The 19,705-nt window shown below is 55.0% G+C and overlaps 1 protein-coding gene across 1 annotated transcript in view; it reads right to left on the reverse strand.

Annotated features, from left to right (window-relative positions):
* Window positions 1–19,705, reverse strand: part of LOC115128828 (CUB and sushi domain-containing protein 3-like) — a 997,580-nt gene that overhangs the window by 478,421 nt on the left and 499,454 nt on the right. The gene's annotated exons all lie outside the window — the stretch shown is intronic.

A 19,705-nucleotide genomic window follows, 5' to 3' on the forward strand; every position in this document is an offset into this window, starting at 1 on the left:
GAGAGAGAGAGGGCAGAGGAAAGAGAGATGCGAGAGAGAGAGGGCAGAGGAAAGAGAGAGGCGAGAGAGAGAGGACAGAGGAAACAGAGAGGCGAGAGAGAGAGGGCAGAGGAAAGAGAGAGGAGAAAGAGAGAGGGCAGAGGAGAGAGAGAGGAGAGAGAGAGAGGACAGAGGAAAGAGAGAGGCGAGAGAGAGAGGGCAGAGGAAAGAGAGATGCGAGAGAGAAGGTGCAGAGGAAAGAGAGAGGCGAGAGAGAGAGGGCAGAGGAAAGAGAGATGCGAGACAGAGAGGGCAGAGGAAAGAGAGAGGAGAAAGAGAGAGGGCAGAGGAAAGAGAGAGGAGAAAGAGAGAGGTTAGAGGAAAGAGAGAGGCGAGAGAGAGGGCAGAGGAAAGAGAGAGGCGAGAGAGAGAGAGGGCAGAGGAAAGAGCGATGCGAGAGAGAGGGCAGAGGAAAGAGAGATGTGAGAGAGAGAGAGGGCAGAGGAAAGAGAGAGGCGAGAGAGAGACAGGGCAGAGGAAAAAGAGAGGCGAGAGAGAGAGGGCAGAGGAAAGAGAGAGGCGAGAGAGAGAGAGGGCAGAGGAAAGAGAGAGGCGAGAGAGAGAGGGGGCAGAGGAAAGAGAGAGGAGAAAGAGAGAGGGCAGAGGAGATAGAGAGGAGAGAGAGAGAGGGCAGAGGAAAGAGAGAGGCGAGAGAGAGAGAGACAGGGCAGAGGAAAGAGAGAGGAGAAAGAGAGAGGGCAGAGGAGAGAGAGAGGAGAGAGAGAGAGGGCAGAGGAAAGAGAGAGGCGAGAGAGAGAGGGCAGAAGAAAGAGAGAGGCGAGAGAGAGAGAGAGGGCAGAGGAAATAGAGAGGAGAAAGAGAGAGGGCAGAGGAGAGAGAGAGGCGAGAGAGAGAGGGCAGAGGAAAGAGAGAGGCGAGAGAGAGAGGGCAGAGGAAAGCGAGATGCGAGAAAGAGAGAGCAGAGGAAAGAGAGAGGCGAGAGAGAGAGGGCAGAGGAAAGAGAGAGGCGAGAGAGAGAGAGGGCAGAGGAAAGACAGAGGCGAGAGAGAGAGGGCAGAGGAAAGAGAGAGGCGAGAGAGAGGGCAGAGGAAAGAGAGAGGCGAGAGAGAGAGAGGGCAGAGGAAAGAGCGATGCGAGAGAGAGGGCAGAGGAAAGAGAGATGTGAGAGAGAGAGAGGGCAGAGGAAAGAGAGAGGCGAGAGAGAGAGGGCAGAGGAAAGAGAGAGAGAGAGAGAGAGAGGGCAGAGGAAAGAGAGAGGCGAGAGAGAGAGAGAGGGCAGAGGAAAGAGAGAGGCGAGAGAGAGAGAGGGCAGAGGAAAGAGAGAGGAGGAAGAGAGAGGGCAGAGGAGAGAGAGAGGAGAGAGAGAGAGGGCAGAGGAAAGAGAGAGGAGAAAGAGAGAGGGCAGAGGAGAGAGAGAGGAGAGAGAGAGAGGGCAGAGGAAAGAGAGAGGCGAGAGAGAGAGAGGGCAGAGGAAAGAGAGAGGAGAGAGAGAGAGGGCAGAGGAAAGAGAGAGAGAGAGAGAGAGGGCAGAGGGCAGAGGAAAGAGAGAGGGCAGAGAGAGAGAGGCAGAGGAAGAGCAGAGAGGAGAGAGAGAGAGAGGGCAGAGGAAAGAGAGAGGCGAGAGAGAGGAGAGAGAAAGAGAGAGGCGAGAGAAGACAGAGAGGGCAGAGGAAAGAGAGAGAGGAAAGAGAGAGAGAGGGCAGAGGAAAGAGAGAGAGAGAGAGAGAGAGGGCAGAGGAAAGAGAGAGGAGAGAGAGAGAGAGGGCAGAGGAAAGAGAGAGGCGAGAGAGAGAGGGCAGAGGAAAGAGAGAGGAGAGAGAGAGAGAGGGCAGAGAGAGGGCAGAGAAAGAGAGAGCGAGAGAGAGAGGGCAGAGGAAAGAGAGAGGAGAGAGAGAGAGAGGGCAGAGGAAAGAGAGAGAGAGAGAGAGAGGGAGAGGAAAGAGAGAGAGAGAGAGAGAGAGGGCAGAGGAAAGAGAGAGGCGAGAGAGAGAGGGAGAGAGGAAAGAGAGAGCGAGAGAGAGAGGGCAGAGGAAAGAGAGAGGCGAGAGAGAGAGAGGAAAGCAGAGGAAAGAGAGAGGCGAGAGAGAGAGAGGCAGAGGAAAGAGAGAGGCGAGAGAGAGAGGGCAGAGGAAAGAGAGAGGCGAGAGAGAGAGGGCAGAGGAAAGAGAGAGGCGAGAGAGAGAGAGGGCAGAGGAAAGAGAGAGGAGAGAAGAGAGAGGGCAGAGGAAAGAGAGAGAGGAGAGAGAGAGAGAGGGCAGAGGAAAGAGAGAGGCGAGAGAGAGAGGCAGAGGAAAGAGAGAGGCGAGAGAGAGAGGGCAGAGGAAAGAGAGAGAGAGAGAGAGAGGGCAGAGGAGAGAGAGAGAGGAGAGAGAGGGCAGAGGAAAGAGAGAGGCGAGAGAGAGAGGGCAGAGGAAAGAGAGAGCGAGAGAGAGAGGGGCAGAGGAAAGAGAGAGGCGAGAGAGAGAGGGCAGAGGAAAGAGAGAGGCGAGAGAGAGAGAGGGCAGAGGAAAGAGAGAGGCGAGAGAGAGAGGCGAGAGAGGGAGAGGGGCAGAGGAAAGAGAGAGAGAGAGAGAGAGAGAGGGCAGAGGAAAGAGAGAGGCGAGAGAGAGAGAGGGGGCAGAGGAAAGAGAGAGGAGAGAGAGAGAGGGCAGAGGAAAGAGAGAGAGAGAGAGAGGGCAGAGGAAAGAGAGAGAGAGAGAGAGAGAGAGAGAGAGAGAGAGAGAGAGGGCAGAGGAAAGAGAGAGAGAAGAGGGAGAGAGAGGAGGAGAGGAAAGAGAGAGGCGAGAGAGAGAGGGCAGAGGAAAGAGAGAGGCGAGAGAGAGAGAGGGCAGAGGAAAGAGAGATGCGAGAGAGAGAGGGCAGAGGAAAGAGAGAGAGGCGAGAGAGAGAGGGCAGAGGAAAGAGAGAGGCGAGAGAGAGAGGGCAGAGGAAAGAGAGAAAGAGAGAGAGAGAGGCAGAGGAAAGAGAGAGGAGAGAGAGAGGGGCAGAGGAAAGAGAGAGGCGAGAGAGAGAGAGGCAGAGGAAAAGAGAGGCGAGAGAGAGAGAGAGAGGAGAGAGAGAGAGAGAGAGAGAGAGGGCAGAGGAAAGAGAGAGGCGAGAGAGAGAGGGCAGAGGAAAGAGAGAGGCGAGAGAGAGAGGGCAGAGGAAAGAGAGGAAAGAGGGCAGAGGAAAGAGAGAGGCGAGAGAGAGAGAGGGCAGAGGAAAGAGAGAGGCAGAGAGAGAGAGGAATAGAGAGGAGAGAGAGAGAGGGCAGAGGAAAGAGAGAGAGAGAGAGAGAGAGAGGGCAGAGGAGAATAGGGCGAGAGAGAGGCGAGAGAGAGAGAGGGCAGAGGAAAGAGAGAGGCGAGAGAGAGAGAGAGGAAAGAGAGAGAGAGAGAGAGGCAGAGGAAAGAGAGAGGAGAGAGAGAGAGGGGCAGAGGAAAGAGAGAGGCGAGAGAGAGAGGGCAGAGGAAAGAGAGAGGAGAGAGAGAGAGGGCAGAGGAAAGAGAGAGGCGAGAGAGAGAGAGAGGGCAGAGGAAAGAGAGAGGCGAGAGAGAGAGGGCAGAGGAAAGAGAGAGGCGAGAAGGGCAGAGGAAAGAGAGAGAGAGAGAGAGAGGGCAGAGGAAAGAGAGAGATGCGAGAGAGAGGGAGGAGAAAGAGAGAGGCGAGAGAGAGAGAGGGCAGAGGAAAGAGAGAGGAGGAGAGAGAGAGAGGCAGAGGAAAGAGAGAGGAGAGAGAGAGAGGGCAGAGGAAAGAGAGAGAGAGAGAGAGAGGGCAGAGGAAAGAGAGAGAGAGGGCAGAGAGAGAGAGAGAGAGGAGAGAGAGAGAGAGAGGCGAGAGAGAGAGGGCAGAGGAAAGAGAGAGGCGAGAGAGAGAGGGCAGAGGAAAGAGAGAGGAGAGAAGAGAGAGGCAGAGGAAAGAGAGAGGAGAGAGAGAGAGGGCAGAGGAAAGAGAGAGAGAGAGAGAGAGGGCAGAGGAAAGAGAGAGAGAGAGAGAGAGAGAGGGCAGAGGAAAGAGAGAGGCGAGAGAGAGAGGGCAGAGGAAAGAGAGAGCGAGAGAGAGAGGGCAGAGGAAAGAGAGAGGAGAGAGAGAGAGAGGAAGAGAGAGAGGAAAGAGAGAGAGGAGAGAGAGAGAGGGCAGAGGAAAGAGAGAGAGCGAGAGAGAGAGGAGCAGAGGAAAGAGAGAGGAGAGAGAGAGAGGGCAGAGGAAAGAGAGAGGGAGAGAGAGAGAGAGGGCAGAGGAAAGAGAGGCAGAGGAAAGAGAGAGGAGAAGAGAGAGGGCAGAGGAGAGAGAGAGAGAGAGAGGGGCAGAGGAAAGAGAGAGGCGAGAGAGAGAGGGCAGAGGAAAGAGAGAGGCGAGAGAGAGAGGGCAGAGGAAAGAGAGAGGAGAGAGAGAGAGGGCAGAGGAAAGAGAGAGGCGAGAGAGAGAGGGCAGAGGAAAGAGAGAGGCGAGAGAGAGAGAGAGAGGAAAGAGAGAGGGCAGAGGAAAGAGAGAGAGAGAGAGAGAGAGAGAGGGAGGGCAGAGGAAAGAGAGAGGAGAGAGAGAGAGGGCAGAGGAAAGAGAGAGGCGAGAGAGAGAGAGGGCAGAGGAAAGAGAGAGGCGAGAGAGAGAGGGCAGAGGAAAGAGAGAGGAGAGAGAGAGAGGCAGAGGAAAGAGAGAGGGAAAGAGAGAGAGAGGGGGCAGAGGAAAGAGAGAGGCGAGAGAGAGAGAGAGGGCAGAGGAAAGAGAGAGGCGAGAGAGAGAGAGGCAGAGGAAAGAGAGAGGAGAAAGAGAGGAGAGGCAGAGAGAGAGGGCAGAGAGAGAGAGAGAGAGAGAGAGAGAGGCAGAGGAAAGAGAGAGGAAAGAGAGATGCAAGAGAGAGAGAGAGGGCAGAGGAAAGAGAGAGGCGAAGAGAGAGAGGGCAGAGGAAAGAGAGAGGCGAGAGAGAGAGAGGGCAGAGGAAAGAGAGAGAGAGAGGGAGAGGAGAGAGGGCAGAGGAAAGAGAGATGCGAGAGAGAGAGGCAGAGGAAAGAGAGAGGCGAGAGAGAGAGGGCAGAGGAAAGAGAGAGGAGAGAGAGAGAGAGGGCAGAGGAAAGAGAGAGGAGGGCAGAGAAAGAGAGAGAGGGCAGAGGAAAGAGAGAGGAGAGAGAGAGAGAGAGAGGGCAGAGGAAAGAGAGAGAGAGAGAGAGAGGGCAGAGGAGAGAGAGAGAGAGAGAGAGAGAGAGAGGCAGAGAGAAGGGCAGAGGAAAGAGAGAGAGAGAGGGGCAGAGGAAAGAGAGAGGAGAGAGAGAGAGGGCAGAGGAAAGAGAGAGGCGAGAGAGAGAGAGGAGAGAGAGGAGAGAGAGAGGAGAGGGAGAGAGAGAGAGAGAAAGAGGCGAGAGAGAGAGGGCAGAGGAAAGAGAGAGAGAGAGAGAGAGAGGGCAGAGGAAAGAGAGAGGCAGAGAAAGAGAGAGGAGAGAGAGAGGGCAGAGGAAGAGAGAGAGAGAGTGCAGAGGAAAGAGAGCGAGAGAGAGGGCAGAGGAGAGAGAGGAGAGAGAGAGAGGGCAGAGAAAGAGAGAGGAGAGAGAGAGGGCAGAGGAAGAGAGAGAGGCAGAGAAAGAGAGAGGCAGAGGAAAGAGAGAGGAGAGAGAGGGCAGAGGAAAGAGAGAGGAGAGAGAGAGGGCAGAGGAAAGAGAGAGGCGAGAGAGAGAGAGGGCAGAGAGGAAGAGAGAGAGGGTAGAGGAGAGAGAGAGAGGGGCAGAGGAAAGAAGAGAGAGAGAGAGAGGGCAGAGGAGAGAGGGCAGAGGAAAGAGAGAGGGCAGAGAGAGAGAGGGCAGAGGAAGAGAGAGAGAAAGAGAGAGAGAGGCAGAGAGAGAGAGGGCAGAGGAAAGAGAGAGGAGGCGAGAGAGAGAGGGCAGAGGAGAGAGAGAGGCGAGAGAGAGAGAGGGCAGAGGAAAGAGAGAGGCGAGAGAGAGAGAGGCAGAGGAAAGAGAGAGGAGAGAGAGAGAGGGAGAGAGGAAAGAGAGAGGCGAGAGAGAGAGAGGGCAGAGGAAAGAGAGAGAGAGAGAGAGAGAGAGAGAGAGGAGAGAGAGAGAGAGAAGAGAGAGAGAGAGAGAGAGAGAGGGCAGAGAAAGAGGCGAGAGAGAGAGGGCAGAGGAGGAGAGAAAGAGAGAGAGGGAAAGGCAGAGGAGAGAGAGGAGGAGAGGCGAGAGAGAAGAGGAAAGAGAGGCGAGAGAGAGAGGGAAAGCAGAGGAAAGAGAGAGAGAGAGAGAGGGCAGAGGAAAGAGAGAGAGAGAGAGAGAGGGCAGAGGAAAGAGAGAGGCGAGAGAGAGAGAGGGCAGAGGAAAGAGAGAGAGAGAGAGAGGGCAGAGGAGAGAGAGAGAGGGAGAGAGAGAGAGGCAGAGCAGAGGAAAGAGGAGAGGCGAGAGAGAGAGGGCAGAGGAAAGAGAGAGGCGAGAGAGAGAGAGGGCAGAGGAAAGAGAGAGGCGAGAGAGAGAGGGCAGAGGAAAGAGAGAGAGAGAGAGAGAGAGCAGAGGAGAGAGAGAGAGAGAGAGAGAGAGGGCAGAGGAAAGAGAGAGGCGAGAGAGAGAGAGGAAAGGGAGGCAGAGGAGAAGAGAGGAAAGAGAGAGAAGAGAGAGAGGGCAGAGGAAAGAGAGAGGAGAGAGAGAGAGGAAAGAGAGAGGAGAGAGAGAGAGAGGGGCAGAGGAAAGAGAGAGGCGAGAGAGAGAGAGGCAGAGGAAAGAGAGAGAGAGAGAGAGAGAGGAGAGAGGAGAGAGGGCAGAGGAGAGAGAGAGAGAGAGGGCAGAGGAAAGAGAGAGGAGAGAGAGAGAGAGGGCAGAGAGAGAGAGGAGAGAGAGAGAGAGGAAAGAGAGAGAGAGAGGGCAGAGAGAGAGAGAGGCAGAGAGAAAGAGAGAGGCGAGAGAGAGAGAGAGAGGAAGAGGAAAGAGAGAGAGAGAGAGAGAGGGCAGAGGAAAGAGAGAGGCGAGAGAGAGAGGGCAGAGGAGAGAGAGAGAGAGAGAGGGCAGAGAGAGAGGCAGAGGAAGAGAGAGAGGCGAGAGAGAGGGCAGAGAGAGAGAGAGAGAGAGAGAGGAAAGAGAGAGAGAGAGAGAGAGGGCAGAGGAAAGAGAGAGGAGAGAGAGAGAGAGAGAAAGAGAGAAAGAGAGGAGAGAGGCAGAGGAAAGAGAGAGGCGAGAGAGAGAGGGCAGAGGAAAGAGAGAGGAGAGAGAGAGAGGGCAGAGGAAAGAGAGAGGAGAGAGAGAGAAGAGGAAAGAGAGAGGCGAGAGAAGAGAGAGGCAGAGGAAAGAGAGAGAAAGAGAGAGGCGAGAGAGAGAGGGCAGAGGAAAGAGAGAGGCGAGAGAGAGAGGAGAGCAGAGGAGAGAGAGAGGGCAGAGGAGAGAGAGAGAGAGGGCAGAGGAAAGAGAGAGGCGAGAGAGAGAGAGGCAGAGGAAAGAGAGAGGCGAGAGAGAGAGGGCAGAGGAAAGAGAGAGGCGAGAGAGAGAGAGGCAGAGGAAAGAGAGAGCAGAGAGAGAGAGAGGGCAGAGAGAGAGAGAGGCAGAGAGAGGGCAGAGGAAAGAGAGAGAGAAAGAGAGAGAGGGCAGAGGAAGAGAGAGAGGCAGAGAAAGAGAGAGAGGGCAGAGGAAAGAGAGAGGCGAGAGAGAGAGAGAGGCAGAGGAAAGAGAGAGGCGAGAGAGAGAGGGCAGAGGAAAGAGAGAGAGAGAGAGAGAGAGGGCAGAGGAAAGAGAGAGGCGAGAGAGAGAGGGCAGAGGAAAGAGAGAGGCGAGAGAGAGAGGGCAGAGGAAAGAGAGAGCGAGAGAGAGAGAGGGCAGAGGAAAGAGAGAGGAGAGAGAGGGGCAGAGAGAGAGAGAGGAGAGAGGGAGGAGAGGAAAGAGAGAGGCGAGAGAGAGAGGGGGCAGAGGGCAGAGGAAAGAGAGAGGAGAGAGAGAGAGGGCAGAGGAAAGAGAGGAGAGAGAGAGAGGGCAGAGGAAAGAGAGGCGAGAGAGAGAGAGGAAAGAGAGAGAGAGAGAGAGGGCAGAGGAAAGAGAGAGAGAGAGAGAGAGGGCAGAGGAAAGAGAGAGGAGAGAGAGAGAGGGAAGAGAAAGAGAGAGAGAGAGAGAGGGCAGAGGAAAGAGAGAGGCGAGAGAGAGAGAGAGGGCAGAGGAAAGAGAGAGGCGAGAGAGAGAGGGCAGAGAGAGAGATGAGAGAGAGAGAGAGGAAAGAGAGAGAGAGAAGGCAGAGGAAAGAGAGAGGCAGAGAGAGAGGGCAGAGGAAAGAGAGAGGCGAGAGAGAGAGAGGGCAGAGGAAAGAGAGAGGCGAGAGAGAGAGGGCAGAGAGAGAGGCAGAGGAAAGAGAGAGAGGGCAGAGGAAGAAAGAGAGAGGGCAGAAAGAGAGGAGAGAGAGAGAGAGAGAGAGAGAGCAGAGGAAGAGAGAGAGAGGCGAGAGAGAGAGAGGGCAGAGGAAAGAGAGAGGCGAGAGAGAGAGGGCAGAGGAAAGAGGAGGCGAGAGAGAGGGCAGAGGAAAGAGAGAAAGAGAGAGGCAGAGAGAGAGGGGCAGAGGAAAGAGAGAGGCGAGAGAGAGAGAGGGCAGAGGAAAGAGGAGAGAGAGAGAGAGAGAGAGGGCAGAGGAAAGAGAGAGGAGAAGAGAGAGGAAAGAGAGAGGCGAGAGAGAGAGAGAGAGGAGAGAGGAGCAGAGGAAAGAGAGAGGAGGGCAGAGGAGAGAGGCGAGAGAGAGGGCAGAGGAAAGAGAGAGAGGAGAGAGAGAGAGAGAGGGCAGAGGAAAGAGAGAGGGCAGAAAGAGAGAGCAGAGGAAAGAGAGAGGAGAGAGAGAGAGGGCAGAGGAAAGAGAGAGGCGAGAGAGAGAGGGCAGAGGAAAGAGAGAGGGCAGAGAGAGAGAGGGCAGAGGAGAGAGAGAGAGAGGGAGAGGCGAGAGAGGCAGAGAAAGAGAGAGAGAGGGCAGAGAGAGAGAGGAGAGAGAGAGCAGAGGAAAAGAGAGAGAGAGAGAGGGAGAGGAAGAGAAGAGAGAGGATGAGAGAGAGAGAGGCAGAGGAAAGAGAGAGGCGAGAGAGAGAGGGCAGAGAGAAGAGAGAGGAGAGAGAGGGCGAGAGAGAGAGGAGAGGCGAGAGAGAGAGACAGGGCAGAGGAAAGAGAGAGAGCAGAGGAGAGAGAGGAGGCAGAGGAAAAGAGAGAGGCGAGAGAGAGAGGCAGAGAGAGGGCAGAGGAAAGAGAGAGGAGAGAAGAGAGCAGAGGAAAGAGGAGAGAGAGAGAGGCGAGAGAGAGAGGGCAGAGGAAAGAGAGAGAGAGAGAGGGAGAGGGCAGAGGAAAGAGAGAGGCGAGAGAGAGAGAGGGCAGAGGAAAGAGAGAGAGAGAGGGAAAGAGAGAGGCGAGAGAGAGGAGGAAAGAGAGAGAAGAGGCGAGAGAGAGAGAGAGGGCAGAGGAAAGAGAGAGCGAGAAAGAGAGAGGGCAGAGGAAAGAGAGAGGCGAGAGAGAGAGGGCAGAGGAAAGAGAGAGGCGAGAGAGAGAGAGGGCAGAGGAAAGAGAGAGGAGAGAGAGAGGGCAGAGGAAAGAGAGAGCGAGAGAGAGAGAGGCAGAGGAAAGAGAGAGAGAGAGAGAGGGGCAGAGGAAAGAGAGAGGAGAGAGAGAGGGAAGAGGAAAGAGAGAGGTGAGAGAGAGAGAGAGGGAAAGAGAGAGGAGAAAGAGAGCAGAGGAAGAGAGAGGCAGAGAGGGCAGAGAGAGAAAGAGAGAGGCAGAGGAAAGAGAGAGAGAGAGGAAGAGAGAGAGGGCAGAGGAAAGAGAGGGCGAGAGAGAGAGAGGAGGCAGAGAGAGAGAGGAGAGGCGAGAGAGAGAGAGAGAGGCGAGAGCAGAGGAAAGAGAGAGAGAGAGAGAGAGAGGGCAGAGGAAAGAGAGAGGGAGAGAGAGAGGGCAGAGGAAAGAGAGAGGCGAGAGAGAGAGGCAGAGGCAGAGGAGAGAGAGAGAGAGAAAGAGGAGAGAGAGAGAGAGAGAGGAAAGAGAGAGGCGAGAGAGGAAGAGAAAGAGAGGCGAGAGAGAGAGAGGGCAGAGGAAAGAGAGAGAGAGAGAGAGAGAGAGGCAGAGGAAAGAGAGAGGCGAGAGAGAGAGAGAGAGGAGAAGAGGGGCAGAGGAGAGAGAGGAGAGAGAGGAGGGCAGAGGAAAGAGAGATGCGAGAAAGAGAGGGCAGAGGAAAGAGAGAGCGAGAGAGAGGGCAGAGGAAAGAGAGAGCGAGAGAGAGAGGAGAGAGAGAGAGAGGGCAGAGGAAAGAGAGAGGCAGAGAGAGAGGGCAGAGGAAAGAGAGAGGCGAGAGAGAGAGAGAGGAAAGAGAGAGAAAGAGAGGGCAGAGAGCGAGGAGAGAGAGAGGGCAGAGGAAAAGAGAGGAGGGCAGAGGAGAGAGAGAGGCAGAGAGAGAGAGGAGCGAGAGAGGCGAGAGAGAGGCAGAAGAGAGAGAGGCGAGAGAGAGAGGGCAGAGGAAAGAGAGAGAGAGAGAGGGCAGAGGAAAGAGAGAGGCGAGAGAGAGAGGGCAGAGGAAAGAGAGAGGAGGCGAGAGAGAGAGAGGGCAGAGGAAAGAGAGAGAGAGAGAGAGAGAGGGCAGAGGAAAGAGAGAGGCGAGAGAGAGAGAGGCAGAGGAAAGAGAGAGCGAGAGAGAGAGGGCAGAGGAAAGAGAGAGGCCAGAGAGAGAGAGGCAGAGGAAAGAGAGAGGGCGAGAGGAGAGAGAGGGAGAGAGGAAGAGAGGCGAGAGAGGAAAGAGAGAGGAGAGAGAGAGAGGGCAGAGGAAAGAGAGAGGAGAAAGAGAGAGGGCAGAGGAAAGAGAGAGGAGAGAGAGAGAGGGCAGAGGAAAGAGAGAGAGAGAGAGAGGCGAGAGAGAGAGAGAGAGAGGCCAGAGGAAAGGAGAGAGAGGCAGAGAGAGAGAGGGCAGAGAGAGAGGCAAGAGAGAGAGAGGAAGAGAGAGAGAGAGAGAGGAAAGAGAGGGCAGAGAGAGAGGGAGAGGAAAGAGAGAGAGAGGGCAGAGAAAGAGAGGAGAGAGAGAGAGAAGAGAGAGAGAGAGAGAGAGGAAGAGAGAGAGAGAGAGAGGCAGAGAAGAGAGAGGGCAGAGGAAGAGAGAGAGGCGAGAGAGAGAGAGGGCAGAGGAAAGAGAGAGGAGAGAGAGAGGGCAGAGGAAAGAGAGAGAGAGAGAGAGAGAGGGCAGAGGAAAGAGAGAGGAGAGAGAGAGAGAGGGCAGAGGGAAAGAGAGAGGAGAGAGAGAAGGGCAGAGGAAAGAGAGAGAGAGAGAGGGCAGAGGAAAGGGAGAAAGAGAGAGCAGAGGAAGAGAGAGGAGAGAGAAAGGCGAGAGAGAGAGAGGCAGAGGAAGAGAGAGAGGAGAGAGAGAGGGCAGAGGAAAGAGAGGAGAGAGAGAGGGCAGAGGAAAGGGGAGAGAGGAGAGAGAGAGGAAGAGAGAGAGAGGGCAGAGGAAAGAGGCAGAGAGAAGAGAGAGAGGCGAGAGAGAGAGAGGGCAGAGGAAAGAGAGAGGAGAAAGAGAGAGGGCAGAGGAGAGAGAGAGAGAGAGAGAGAGGGCAGAGGAAAGAGAGGAGAGAAGAGGGCAGAGAGAGAGAGAGGAGAGAGAGAGGAAAGAGAGAGGCGAGAGAGGGGCAGAGGAAAGAGAGAGGCGAGAGAGAGAGGGCAGAGGAAAGAGGAGGCGAGAGAGAGAGGGCAGAGGAAAGAGAGAGGCGAGAGAGAGAGAGGGCAGAGGAAAGAGAGGAGAAAGAGAGAGAGGAGAGGGAGAGAGAGAGAGAAAGAGAGAGAGGAGGGCAGAGGAAAGAGAGAGGCGAGAGAGAGAGGGCAGAGGAAAGAGAGAGGCGAGAGAGAGAGAGGGGCAGAGGAAAGAGAGAGGCGAGAGAGAGAGGGCAGAGGAAAGAGAGAGGGGAGAGAGAGAGGGCAGAGGAGAGAGAGAGGCGAGAGAGAGAGGGCAGAGGAAAGAGAGAGAGAGAGAGAGAGAGAGAGGAAAGAGAGGCAGAGGAGAAGAGAGAGAGAGGGCAGAGAGAGAGAGGGCAGAGGAAAGAGAGAGGCGAGGAATCAGGCGAGAGAGAGCAGAGGAAAAGAGAGAGGGCAGAGGAAAGAGAGAGGGCAGAGAGAGGGCAGAGGAGAGAGAGAGAGGGCAGAGGAAGAAAAAGAGGGCAGAGGAGAGAGAGAGAGGGAGAGAGGAAAGAAAGAGAGGCGAGAGAGAGAGAGGGCAGAGGAAAGAGAGAGGAAAAGAGAGAGAGAGAGGAGGGCAGAGGAAAGAGAGAGGCAGAGAGAGAGAGGGCAGAGGAAAGAGAGAGAGAGAGGGCAGAGGAAAGAGAGAGGAGAGAGAGAGAGGGCAGAGGAAAGAGAGAGAGAGGGCAGCAGAGGCAGAGAGAGGAGAGAGAGAGGGCAGAGGAGAGAGAGGAGAGAGAGAGAGGGCAGAGGAAAGAGAGATGCGAGAGAGAGAGGGCAGAGGAAAGAGAGAGAAGAGAGAGAGAGGGCAGAGGAAAGAGAGAGGCGAGAGAGAGAGGGCAGAGGAGAGAGAGAGAGAGGAGAGAAGAGAGAGAGGCAGAGAGAGAGAGGCAGAGGAAAGAGAGAGCGAGAGAGAGAGGGCAGAGGAAAGAGAGAGGAGAGAGAGAGAGAGGAAGCAGAGGAAAGAGAGAGGAGGGCAGAGAGAGAGAGGGCAGAGGAAAGAGAGAGGAGAGAGAGAGAGAGGGCAGAGGAAAGGAGAGAGGCGAGAGAGAGGGCAGAGGAAAGAGAGAGGCGAGAGAGAGAGGGCAGAGGAAAGAGAGAGAGAGAGAGAGGGCAGAGATAGAGAGAGAGAGAGAGAGGGCAGAGGAAAGAGAGAGGCGAGAGAAGAGAGAGGCAGAGGAAAGAGAGAGAGAGAGAGAGAGAGGAGAGGAAAGAGAGGAAGAGGAGAGAGGGCAGAGGAAAGAGAGAGAGAGGGCAGAGAAAGAGAGAGGAGAGAGAGAGGGCAGAGGAGAGGGCAGAGAGAGAGGAGAGAGAGGCAGAGAGAAGAGGAGAGAGGAAAGAGAGAGAGAAAGAGAGAGAGAGAGAGAGAGAGAGAGAGGCAGAGGAAAGAAGGCGAGAGAGAGGGCAGAGAAAGAGAGAGGGCAGAGGAAGGCGAGAGAGAGAGCGAGAGAGAGAGAGAGAGAGGAAAGAGAGAAGGAGGGCAGAGGAGAGAGAGAGAGAGAGGGCAGAGGAAAGAGAGAGGAGAGAGAGAGAGGGCAGAGGAAGAGAGAGAGAGAGAGAGGGCAGAGGAAAGAGAGATGCTCCATCCTAGGGCAGAGGAAAGAGAGAGGAGAGAGAGAGAGGCAGAGGAAAGAGAGAGAGAAGAGAGAGAGGGCAGAGGAAAGAGAGAGGCAGAGAGAGAGAGAGCAGAGGAAAGAGAGAGAGAGAGAGAGAGAGGCAGAGGAAAGAGAGAGGAGAGAGAGAGAGGGCAGAGGAGAGAGAGAGAGAGAGAGAGGGCAGAGGAAAGAGAGAGAGAGAGGAGAGAGGAAGAGAGAGGAGAGAGAGAGGCAGAGAGAGAGAGGGCAGAGGAAAGAGAGAGGCGAGAGAGAGAGAGGCAGAGGAAAGAGAGAGGAGAGAGAGGCAGAGGAGAGAGAGAGAGGGGCAGAGGAAAGAGAGAGAGAGAGGGCAGAGAGAAAGAGAGAGAGAGAGGAGAGAGGGCAGAGCAGAAAAGAGAGAGAGACAAAGAGAGAGCGAGAGAGAGAGGGCAGAGGAGAGGAAAAGAGAGAGGGCAGAGGAAGAGAGAGAGAGAGGGCAGAGGAAGAGAGAGAGAGGGCAGAGGAAAGAGAGAGGCGAGAGAGAGAGAGGCAGAGGAGAGGAGAGAGAGAGAGGCAGAGGAAAGAGAGAGGAGAGAGAGAGAGGGCAGAGGAAAGAGAGAGGCAGAGAGAGGGCAGAGGGAAAGAGCAGAAAGAGAGGAAAGAGAGAGAAGAGAGAGAGAGGAAAGAGGAGGCGAGAGAGAGGAGACGAGAGAAGAGAGAGCAGAGGAAAGAGATGAGAGAGAGAGAGAGGTTGAGGAAAGAGAGAGAGAGAGAGAGGGCAGAGGAAAGAGAGAGAGGAGAAGAGAGAGAGAGAGAGGAAAGAGAGAAGAGAGGGGGCAGAGGAAAGAGGAGAGAGAGAGAGAGGGCAGAGGAAAGAGAGAGGAGAAAGAGAGAGGGCAGAGGAAAGAGAGAGGCGAGAAAGAGAGAGAGAGAGCAGAGGAAAGAGAGAGGCGAGAGAGAGAGGGGCAGAGGAAAGAGAGAGGCGAGAGAGAGAGGGGCAGAAAGAAAGAGAGAGGCAAAGGCAGAGAGAGGGCAGAGGAAAGAAGAGAGAGAGAGGGCAGAGGAGGAGAGAGAGAGAGAGGGCAGAGGAAAGAGAGAGGCAGAGAGAGAGGCAGAAAGAGAGAGAGGGCAGAGAGAAGAGAGAGGCGAGAGAGAGGGCAGAGGAAAGAGAGAGGAGAGAGAGAGAGGCAGAGGAAAGAGAGAGGCTAGAGAGAGAGGGCAGAGGAAAGAGAGAGGGCAGAGGAAAGAGAGAGAGGGCAGAGGAAAGAGAGAGGGCAGAGAGAGAAGAGAGAGGGCAGAGGAAAGAGAGAGGCAGAGAGAAAGAGAGAGGCAGAAAGAGGAGAGGAAAGAGAGAGGAGAGGGCAGAGGAAAGAGAGCAGAGAGAGAGAGAGAGGGAGAGAGGGCAGAGGAAAGAGAGAGGAAAGAGAGAGGGCAGAGAGAGAGAGGGCAGAGAGAGAGATGAGAGAGAGAGGCAGAGGAAAGAGAGAGCGAGAGAGAGAGGGCAGAGGAAAGAGAGATGCGAGAGAGAGAGGGCAGAGGAAAGAGAGAGAGAGAGAGAGAGGGCAGAGGAGAGAGAGGAGAGAGAGAGAGGGCAGAGGAAAGAGAGAGAGCGAGAGAGAGAGAGGCAGAGGAAAGAGAGAGGGGCTTCCAGAGAGAGAGGGCAGAGGAAAGAGAGAGGCGAGAGAGAGAGAGGGCAGAGGAAAGAGAGAGGCGAGAGAGAGAGAGGGCAGAGGAAAGAGAGAGGAGAGAGAGAGAGGGCAGAGGAAAGAGAGAGGCGAGAGAGAGAGAAGAGAGAGAGAGAAGAGAGAGAGGGCAGAGGAAAGAGAGAGGCGAGAGAGAGAGAGGAAAGAGAGAGGCGAGAGAGAGAGAGGGCAGAGGAAAGAGAGAGAGAGAGAGAGAGAGAGAGAGGCTAGAGGAAAGAGAGAGGAGAAAGAGAGAGGGCAGAGGAGAGAGAGAGGAGAGAGAGAGAGGGCAGAGGAGAGAGAGAGGAGAGAGAGAGGGCAGAGGAAAGAGAGAGGCGAGAGAGAGAGGGCAGAGGAAAGAGAGATGCGAGAGAGAGAGGGCAGAGGAAAGAGAGAGGAGAGAGAGAGAGGGCAGAGGAAAGAGAGAGGCGAGAGAGAGAGAGGGCAGAGGAAAGAGAGAGGCGAGAGAGAGAGGGCAGAGGAAAGAGAGAGGCGAGAGAGAGAGAGGGCAGAGGAAAGAGAGAGGCGAGAGAGAGAGGGCAGAGGAAAGAGAGAGGCGAGAGATAGAGAGGTTAGAGGAAAGAGAGAGGAGAAAGAGAGAGGGCAGAGGAGAGAGAGAGGAGAGAGAGAGAGGAAAGAGAGAGGCGAGAGAGAGAGAGAGGGCAGAGGAAAGAGAGAGGAGAAAGAGAGAGGGCAGAGGAGAGAGAGAGGAGAGAGAGGGCAGAGGAAAGAGAGAGGTGAGAGAGAGAGGGCAGAGGAAAGCGAGATGCGAGAAAGAGAGAGCAGAGGAAAGAGAGAGGCGAGAGAGAGAGGGCAGAGGAAAGAGAGAGGCGAGAGAGAGAGAGGGCAGAGGAAAGAGAGAGGCGAGAGAGAGAGGGGCAGAGGAAAGAGAGAGGCGAGAGAGAGAGGGCAGAGGAAAGAGAGAGGCGAGAGAGAGAGAGGGCAGAGGAAAGAGAGAGGCGAGAGAGAGAGGTTAGAGGAAAGAGAGAGGAGAAAGAGAGAGGGCAGAGGAGAGAGAGAGGAGAGAGAGAGAGGGCAGAGGAAAGAGAGAGGCAGAGAGGGCAGAGGAAAGAGAGAGGAGAGAGAAGAGGGCAGAGGAGGCAGAGAGAGAAGAGAGAGAGGCAGAGGAAAGAGAGAGGTGAGAGAGAGGGCAGAGGAAAGAGAGATGCGAGAAAGAGAGAGCAGAGGAAAGAGAGAGGCAGAGAGAGAGGGCAGAGGAAAGAGAGAGGAAAGAGAGAGAGAGGGCAGAGGAAAGAGAGAGGCAGAGAGAAAGAGAGAGGAAAGAGAGAGAGAAAGAGGGCAGAGGAAAGAGAGAGAGCGAGAGAGAGAGAGAGAGAGAGGGCAGAGGAAAGAGAGAGGCGAGAGAGAGAGGGGGCAGAGGAAAGAGAGAGGCGAGAGAGAGAGGGCAGAGGAAAGAGAGAGGCGAGAGAGAGAGAGGGCAGAGGAAAGAGAGAGGCGAGAGAGAGAGGGCAGAGGAAAGAGAGAGGCGAGAGAGAGAGAGAGGGCAGAGGAAAGAGAGAGGCGAGAGAGAGAGGGCAGAGGAAAGAGAGAGGAGAGAGAGAGAGGGCAGAGGAGAGAGAGAGGAGAGAGAGAGAGGGCAGAGGAAAGAGAGAGGCGAGAGAGAGAGGGGCAGAGGAAAGAGAGAGGCGAGAGAGAGAGGGCAGAGGAAAGAGAGAGGCGAGAGAGAGAGGGGCAGAGGAAAGAGAGAGGCGAGAGAGAGAGGGCAGAGGAAAGAGAGAGGCGAGAGAGAGAGAGGGCAGAGGAAAGAGAGAGGCGAGAGAGAGAGGGGGCAGAGGAAAGAGAGAGGAGAAAGAGAGAGGGCAGAGGAGAGAAGAGAGAGAGAGAGAGAGAGGGCAGAGGAGAGAGAGAGAGAGAGAGAGAGGGCAGAGGAAAGAGAGAGGCGAGAGAGAGAGGGGCAGAGGAAAGAGAGAGCGAGAGAGAGAGGGCAGAGGAAAGAGAGAGGAGAGAGAGAGAGAGGCAGAGGAAAGAGAGAGGCGAGAGAGAGAGGGCAGAGGAAAGAGAGAGGAGAGAGAGAGAGAGAGGAGAGAGAGGAGAGAGAGAGGCAGAGGAAGGGCAGAGGAGAGAGAGAGAGAGAGGTTAGAGGAAAGAGAGAGGCGAGAAAGAGAGAGGGCAGAGGAGAGAGAGAGAGAGAGAGAGAGGGCAGAGGAAAGAGAGAGGAGAGAGAGAGGGCAGAGGAAAGAGAGAGGCGAGAGAGAGAGGGGCAGAGGAAAGAGAGAGCAGAGAGGAAAGGAAAGAGAGAGGAGAGAGAGAGAGAGGGCAGAGGAAAGAGAGAGGCGAGAGAGAGAGAGGGCAGAGGAAAGAGAGAGAGAGAGAGAGAGAGGGCAGAGGAGAGAGAGAGAGAGAGAGAGAGGGGCAGAGGAAAGAGAGAGCGAGAGAGAGAGGGCAGAGGAAAGATGCAGAGAGAGAGAGAGGAGAGAGGCGAGAGAGAGAGAGGGCAGAGGAAAGAGAGAGGCGAGAGAGAGAGGGCAGAGGAAAGAAAGAGGAGAAAGAGAGAGGGCAGAGGAGAGAGAGGAGAGAGAGAGAGGGCAGAGGAAAGAGAGATGCGAGAGAGATAGGGCAGAGGAAAGAGAGAGGCGAGAGAGAGAGGGCAGAGGAAAGAGAGAGGCGAGAGAGAGAGAAGGCAGAGGAAAGAGAGAGGCGAGAGAGAGAGAGGGCAGAGGAAAGAGAGAGGCCAGAGAGAGAGGGCAGAGGAAAGAGAGAGGCGAGAGAGAGAGAGGGCAGAGGAAAGAGAGAGGCGAGAGAGAGAGAGGGCAGAGGAAAGAGAGAGGCGAGAGAGAGAGGGCAGAGGAAAGAGAGAGGCGAGAGAGAGAGGGCAGAGGAAAGAGAGAGGCGAGAGAGAGAGGAGAGAGGAAAGAGAGAGGCGAGAGAGAGAGGGCAGAGGAAAGAGAGAGGAGAGAGAGAGAGGGCAGAGGAGAGAGAGAGAGAGAGAGAGAGGGCAGAGAGAGAGAGAGAGGAGAGAGAGAGAGGCAGAGGAAAGAGAGAGGCAGAGGAGAGAGGGCAGAGAAAGAGAGGCAGAGGAAAGAGAGAGAGAGAGGGCAGAGGAAAGAGAGAGGAGAGAGAGAGAGAGGGCAGAGGAAAGAGAGAGGCGAGAGAGAGAGGGCAGAGGAAAGAGAGAGGAGAAAGAGAGAGGGCAGAGGAGAGAGAGGAGAGAGAGAGAGGGCAGAGGAAAGAGAGATGCGAGAGAGATAGGGCAGAGGAAAGAGAGAGGCGAGAGAGAGAGAGGGCAGAGGAAAGAGAGAGGCGAGAGAGAGAGAGGGCAGAGGAAAGAGAAAGGCCAGAGAGAGAGGGCAGAGGAAAGAGAGAGGCGAGAGAGAGAGAGGGCAGAGGAAAGAGAGAGGCGAGAGAGAGAGAGGGCAGAGGAAAGAGAGAGGCGAGAGAGAGAGGGCAGAGGAAAGAGAGAGGCGAGAGAGAGAGAGAGGGCAGAGGAAAGAGAGAGGCGAGAGAGAGAGAGGGCAGAGGAAAGAGAGAGGAGAAAGAGAGAGGGCAGAGGAGAGAGAGAGGAGAGTGAGAGAGGGCAGAGGAGAGAGAGAGGAGAGAGAGAGGGCAGAGGAAAGAGAGAGGCGAGAGAGAGGGCAGAGGAAAAAGAGAGGAGAGAGAGAGAGAGGGCAGAGGAAAGAGAGAGGCGAGAGAGAGAGAGGGCAGAGGAAAGAGAGAGGAGAGAGAGAGAGGGCAGATTAAAGAGAGAGGCGAGAGAGGGCAGAGGAAAGAGAGAGGAGAGAGAGAGAGAGAGAGAGAGAGAGAGAGAGGGGGTGGGTGGGTGGGGCAGAGGAGAGAGAGAGAGAGAGAGAGATTGTGGGTGGGTGGGACAGAGGAGAGAGAGAGGAGAGAGAGAGAGGGCAGAGGAAAGAGAGAGGCGAGAGAGAGAGGGCAGAAGAAGATCTTATGGAAGGCCAGGAGGAGCAGGTAAAGGGTCCATGAGCCAGAGAGCCGACACACATTTTGCTGAGCCTCAACGACAACGCCGGCAGGCAGGCAAGCAACCCTGAGAGGGTGGAGTAGTGAGTAATGAGGCTGGAATACAAAACAGAGACTGGGAGGAGGAGGAGGTGGAGAGGTGGGTTGTGGGGATTTATCGAGTGGCAGCCCACTTCTTCACCTGCCCCCCCTACTGGATCATCACTGGATGAGGGATCTGGTCAAAAGCAGTGCACTATATATGTGATGGAGTTTAGGACTACAGGGCATTTACCAAGGGCCTGCATAATAACACATCAATACTATTGGTAGGATTAGTATTACATTACAGTACAGCCACTCACTCAGTCACTCAGTCACTCACTCAGTCACTCAGTCAGTCAGTCAGTCAGTCACTCACTCACTCACTCACTCACTCACTCACTCACTCACTCACTCACTCACTCAGTCACTCAGTCACTCACTCACTCACTCACTCACTCACTCACTCACTCACTCACTCACTCACTCACTCACTCACTCACTCACTCCCTCCCTCCTTCGCTCCCTCCTTCCCTCTCCCTCTCTCGCTCTCTCTCTCGCTCTCTCTCTCGCTCTCTCTCTCTCTCTCGCTCTCTCTCGCTCTCTCAATTCAATTCAATTCCTCTTTATTGGCATGGGAAACGTGTTAACATTGCCAAAGCAAGTGAGATAGATAATAATAAACAATAAAAATTAACAGTAAACATTACACACACAGAAGTTTCAAAACACTAAAGACATTACAAATGTCATATTATATATATATATACAGTGTTGTAACAATGTACAAATGGTTAAAGTACACAAGGGAAAATAAATAAACATTGTTTGTTCTTCACTGGTTGCCCTTTTCTTGTGGTAACAGGTCACAAATTTTGCTGCT

This window comes from Oncorhynchus nerka, linkage group LG4, assembly GCF_034236695.1.
Source record: "Oncorhynchus nerka isolate Pitt River linkage group LG4, Oner_Uvic_2.0, whole genome shotgun sequence".
Classification (NCBI taxonomy): Eukaryota; Metazoa; Chordata; class Actinopteri; order Salmoniformes; family Salmonidae; genus Oncorhynchus; species Oncorhynchus nerka.